Source organism: Nothobranchius furzeri, chromosome 11 (assembly GCF_043380555.1).
Source record: "Nothobranchius furzeri strain GRZ-AD chromosome 11, NfurGRZ-RIMD1, whole genome shotgun sequence".
Taxonomy (NCBI): Eukaryota; Metazoa; Chordata; class Actinopteri; order Cyprinodontiformes; family Nothobranchiidae; genus Nothobranchius; species Nothobranchius furzeri.
The window spans coordinates 14,627,061-14,633,460 of NC_091751.1; positions in this window are offsets into that span (position 1 = coordinate 14,627,061).

Consider the following 6,400-nt stretch of genomic DNA (forward strand, 5'->3'; position numbering starts at 1 on the left):
TTAGCACCTATGGTTTTTAAATGGCACCCAGAATTATGTTGCACGATGCACAATTTCACATCATTCTGGGTTCATTTGTGTGAAAACAAGGTCCAATCAGGCTGAAACGTTACAAGAAGGTAGAATCTATTGAGTTGTAAGTGATCTGACGTTTCATGATGATCGCACATTCCTATAGGGGGTAAAACCATGTCCCAAAGGTCACCGGGCCTGGTGTCACTTTAAAGAAGTAGTCCAGTTACACCTTTGTAGGCTTATAACTTGGCTTCTGAATGTCCTAGAGAGATCAGGTTTGTTTTAGAGTACTCCAATTAACAGCCCCCATTACCACTAAAAGGAATGGAGTCATTAGCACTTATGGTTTTTAAATGGCACCCAGAATTATGTTGCACAAAGCACAATTTCACATCATTCTGGGTTCATTTGTGTGAAAACAACGTCCAATATGGCTGAAACGTTACAAGAAGGTAGAATCTATTGAGTTGTAAGTGATCTTAACGTTTCAAGATGATAGCACTTCCCTAAGGGGGTCAAACCATGTCCCAAAGGTCACCGGATCTGGTGTCAATTTAAAGAAGTAGTCCAGTTACACATTTGTGGGCTTATAACTTGGCTTCTGAATGTCCTAGAGAGATCAGGTTTGTTTTAGTTTACTCCAATCAACAGCCCCTACAACCACAAAAAGGAATGGAGTCATTAGCAGTTATGGTTTTTAAATGGCACCCAGAATTATGTTGCACGAAGCACAATTTCACATCATTCTGGGTCCCTTTGTGTGAAAACAAGGTCCAATCAGGCTGAAACGTTACAAGAAGGTAGAATCTATTGAGTTGTAAGTGATCTGAACGTTTCAAGATGATCGCACTTTCCTAAGGGGGTCAAACCATGTCCCAAAGGTCACCGGATCTGGTGTCAATTTAAAGTAGTCCAGTTACACATTTGTGGGCTTATAACTTGGCTTCTGAATGTCCTAGAGAGATCAGGTTTGTTTTAATGTACTCCAACCAACAGCCCCGACAACCACAAAAAGGAATGGAGTCATTAGCACTTATGGTTTGTAAATGGCACCCAGAATTATGTTGCACGAAGCACAATTTCACATCATTCTGGGTCCATTTGTGTGAAAACAAGGTCCAATCAGGCTGAAACGTTACAAGAAGGTAGAATCTATTGAGTTGAAAGTGATCTGAACGTTTCGTGATGATCGCACATTCCTATAGGGGGTAAAACCATGTCCCAAAGGTCACTGGGCCTGGTGTCACTTTAAAGAAGTAGTCCAGTTACACATTTGTGGGCTTATAACTCTGCTTCTGAATGTCCTAGAGAGATAAGGTTTGTTTTAATGTACTCCAATCAACAGCCCCTACAACCACTAAAAGGAATGGAGTCATTATCACTTATGGTTTGTAAATGGCACCCAGAATTATGTTGCACAAAGCACAATTTCACATCATTCTGGGTCCATTTGTGTGAAAACAAGGTCCAATCAGGCTGAAATGTTACAGGAAGGTAGAATCTATTGAGTTGTAAGTGATCTGAACGTTTCAAGATGATAGCCCTTTCCTAAGGGGGTCAAACCATGTCCCAAAGGTCAACGGATCTGGTGTCAATTTAAAGAAGTAGTCCAGTTACACATTTGTGGGCTTATAACTTGGCTTCTGAATGTCCTAGAGAGATCAGGTTTGTTTTAGTATACTCCAATCAACAGCCCCTACAACCACAAAAAGGAATGGAGTCATTAGCACTTATGGTTTTTAAATGGCACCCAGAATTATGTTGCACAAAGCACAATTTCACATCATTCTGGGTCCATTTGTGTGAAAACAAGGTCCAATCAGGCTGAAACGTTACAAGAAGGTAGAATCTATTGAGTTGTAAGTGATCTGAACGTTTCAAGATGATCGCACTTTCCTAAGGGGGTCAAACCATGTCCCAAAGGTCACCGGATCTGGTGTCAATTTAAAGAAGTTGTCCAGTTACACATTTGTGGGCTTATAACTTGGCTTCTGAATGTCCTAGAGAGATCAGGTTTGTTTTAATGTACTCCAACCAAAAGCCCCTACAACCACAAAAAGGAATGGAGTCATTAGCACTTATGGTTTGTAAATGGCACCCAGAATTATGTTGCACGAAGCACAATTTCACATCATTCTGGGTCCATTTGTGTGAAAACAAGGTCCAATCAGGCTGAAACGTTACAAGAAGGTAGAATCTATTGAGTTGTAAGTGATCTGAACGTTTCAAGATGATCGCACATTCCTATAGGGGGTCAAACCATGTCCCAAAGGTCACCGGGCCTGGTGTCACTTTAAAGAAGTAGTCCAGTTACACCTTTGTGGGCTTATAACTTGGCTTCTGAATGTCCTAGAGAAGTCAGGTTTTTTTAGTGTACTCCAATCAACAGCCACATTACCCCAAAAAGGAATGGAGTCATTAGCACTTATAGTTTTTAAATGGCACGCAGAATTATGTTGCACAAAGCACAATTTCACATCATTCTGGGTTCATTTGTGTGAAAACAAGGTCCAATATGGCTGAAACGTTACAGGAAGGTAGAATCTATTGAGTTGTAAGTGATCTGAACGTTTCAAGATGATAGCACTTCCCCAAGGGGGTCAAACCATGTCCCAAAGGTCACCGGATCTGGTGTCAATTTAAAGAAGTAGTCCAGTTACACATTTGTGGGCTCATAACTTGGCTTCTGAATGTCCTAGAGAGATCAGGTTTGTTTTAGTTTACTCCAATCAACAGCCCCTACAACCACAAAAAGGAATGGAGTCATTAGCACTTATGGTTTTTAAATGGCACCCAGAATTATGTTGCACGAAGCACAATTTCACATCATTCTGGGTCCATTTGTGTGAAAACAAGGTCCAATCAGGCTGAAACGTTACAAGAAGGTAGAATCTATTGAGTTGTAAGTGATCTGAACGTTTCAAGATGATCGCACTTTCCTAAGGGGGTCAAACCATGTCCCAAAGGTCACCGGATCAGGTGTCAATTTAAAGAAGTCCAGTTACACATTTGTGGGCTTATAACTTGGCTTCTGAATGTCCTAGAGAGATCAGGTTTGTTTTAATGTACTCCAACCAACAGCCCCGACAACCACAAAAAGGAATGGAGTCATTAGCACTTATGGTTTGTAAATGGCACCCAGAATTATGTTGCAAGAAGCACAATTTCACATCATTCTGGGTCCATTTGTGTGAAAACAAGGTTCAATCAGGCTGAAACGTTACAAGAAGGTAGAATCTATTGAGTTGTAAGTGATGTGAACGTTTCAAGATGATCGCACATTCCTATAGGGGGTCAAACCATGTCCCAAAGGTCACCGGGCCTGGTGTCACTTTAAAGAAGTAGTCCAGTTACACCTTTAAGGGCTTATAACTTGGCTTCTGAATGTCCTAGAGAGATCAGGTTTGCTTTAGTGTACTCCAATCAACAGCCCCTACAACCAGAAAAAGGAATGGAGTCATTAGCACTTATGGTTTGTAAATGGCACCCAGAATTATGTTGCACGAAGCACAATTTCACATCATTCTGGGTCCATTTGTGTGAAAACAAGGTCCAATCAGGCTGAAACGTTACAAGAAGGTAGAATCTATTGAGTTGTAAGTGATCTGAACGTTTCATGATGATCGCACATTCCTATAGGGGGTCAAACCATGTCCCAAAGGTCACCGGGCCTGGTGTCACTTTAAAGAAGTAGTCCAGTTACACCTTTGTGGGCTTATAACTTGGCTTCTGATTATCCTAGAGAGGTCAGGTTTGTTTTAGAGTACTCCAATTAACAGCCCCGATTACCACTAAAAGGAATGGAGTCATTAGCACCTATGGTTTTTAAATGGCACCCAGAATTATGTTGCACGAAGCACAATTTCACATAATTCTGGGTTCATTTGTGTGAAAACAAGGTCCAATCAGGCTGAAACGTTACAAGAAGGTAGAATCTATTGAGTTGAAAGTGATCTGAACGTTTCGTGATGATCGCACATTCCTATAGGGGGTAAAACCATGTCCCAAAGGTCACTGGGCCTGGTGTCACTTTAAAGAAGTAGTCCAGTTACACATTTGTGGGCTTATAACTCTGCTTCTGAATGTCCTAGAGAGATAAGGTTTGTTTTAATGTACTCCAATCAACAGCCCCTACAACCACTAAAAGGAATGGAGTCATTATCACTTATGGTTTGTAAATGGCACCCAGAATTATGTTGCACAAAGCACAATTTCACATCATTCTGGGTCCATATGTGTGAAAACAAGGTCCAATCAGGCTGAAATGTTACAGAAAGGTAGAATCTATTGAGTTGTAAGTGATCTGAACGTTTCAAGATGATAGCACTTTCCTAAGGGGGTCAAACCATGTCCCAAAGGTCAACGGATCTGGTGTCAATTTAAAGAAGTAGTCCAGTTACACATTTGTGGGCTTATAACTTGGCTTCTGAATGTCCTAGAGAGATCAGGTTTGTTTTAATGTACTCCAACCAAAATCCCCTACAACCACAAAAAGGAATGGAGTCATTAGCACTTATGGTTTGTAAATGGCACCCAGAATTATGTTGCACGAAGCACAATTTCACATCATTCTGGGTCCATTTGTGTGAAAACAAGGTCCAATCAGGCTGAAACGTTACAAGAAGGTAGAATCTATTGAGTTGTAAGTGATCTGAACGTTTCAAGATGATCGCACATTCCTATAGGGGGTCAAACCATGTCCCAAAGGTCACCGGGCCTGGTGTCACTTTAAAGAAGTAGTCCAGTTACACCTTTGTGGGCTTATAACTTGGCTTCTGAATGTCCTAGAGAAGTCAGGTTTGTTTTAGTGTACTCCAATCAACAGCCACATTACCCCAAAAAGGAATGGAGTCATTAGCACTTATAGTTTTTAAATGGCACGCAGAATTATGTTGCACAAAGCACAATTTCACATCATTCTGGGTTCATTTGTGTGAAAACAAGGTCCAATATGGCTGAAACGTTACAAGAAGGTAGAATCTATTGAGTTGTAAGTGATCTGAACGTTTCAAGATGATAGCACTTCCCTAAGGGGGTCAAACCATGTCCCAAAGGTCACCGGATCTGGTGTCAGTTTAAAGAAGTAGTCCAGTTACACATTTGTGGGCTTATAACTTGGCTTCTGAATGTCCTAGAGAGATCAGGTTTGTTTTAGTATACTCCAATCATCAGCCCCTACAACCACAAAAAGGAATGGAGTCATTAGCACTTATGGTTTTTAAATGGCACCCAGAATTATGTTGCACGAAGCACAATTTCACATCATTCTGGGTCCATTTGTGTGAAAACAAGGTCCAATCAGGCTGAAACGTTACAAGAAGGTAGAATCTATTGAGTTGTAAGTGATCTGAACGTTTCAAGATGATCGCACTTTCCTAAGGGGGTCAAACCATGTCCCAAAGGTCACCGGATCTGGTGTCAATTTAAAGAAGTAGTCCAGTTACACATTTGTGGGCTTATAACTTGGCTTCTGAATGTCCTAGAGAGATCAGGTTTGTTTTAATGTACTCCAACCAACAGCCCCGACAACCACAAAAAGGAATGGAGTCATTAGCACTTATGGTTTGTAAATGGCACCCAGAATTATGTTGCACGAAGCACAATTTCACATCATTCTGGGTCCATTTGTGTGAAAACAAGGTCCAATCAGGCTGAAACGTTACAAGAAGGTAGAATCTATTGAGTTGTAAGTGATCTGAACGTTTCAAGATGATCACACATTCCTATAGGGGGTCAAACCATGTCCCAAAGGTCACCGGGCCTGGTGTCACTTTAAAGAAGTAGTCCAGTTACACCTTTGTGGGCTTATAACTTGGCTTCTGAATGTCCTAGAGAGATCAGGTTTGCTTTAGTGTACTCCAATCAACAGCCCCTACAACCACAAAAAGGAATGGAGTCATTAGCACTTATGGTTTGTAAATGGCACCCAGAATTATGTTACAAGAAGCACAATTTCACATCATTCTGGGTCCATTAGTGTGAAAACAAGGTCCAATCAGGCTGAAACGTTACAAGAAGGTAGAATCTATTGAGTTGTAAGTGATCTGAACGTTTCATGATGATCGCACATTCCTATAGGGGGTCAAACCATGTCCCAAAGGTCACCGGGCCTGGTGTCACTTTAAAGAAGTAGTCCAGTTACACCTTTGTGGGCTTATAACTTGGCTTCTGAATGTCCTAGAGAGATCAGGTTTGCTTTAGTGTACTCCAATCAACAGCCCCTACAACCACAAAAAGGAATGGAGTCATTAGCACTTATGGTTTGTAAATGGCACCCAGAATTATGTTGCACGAAGCACAATTTCACATCATTCTGGGTCCATTTGTGTGAAAACAAGGTCCAATCAGGCTGAAATGTTACAGGAAGGTAGAATCTATTGAGTTG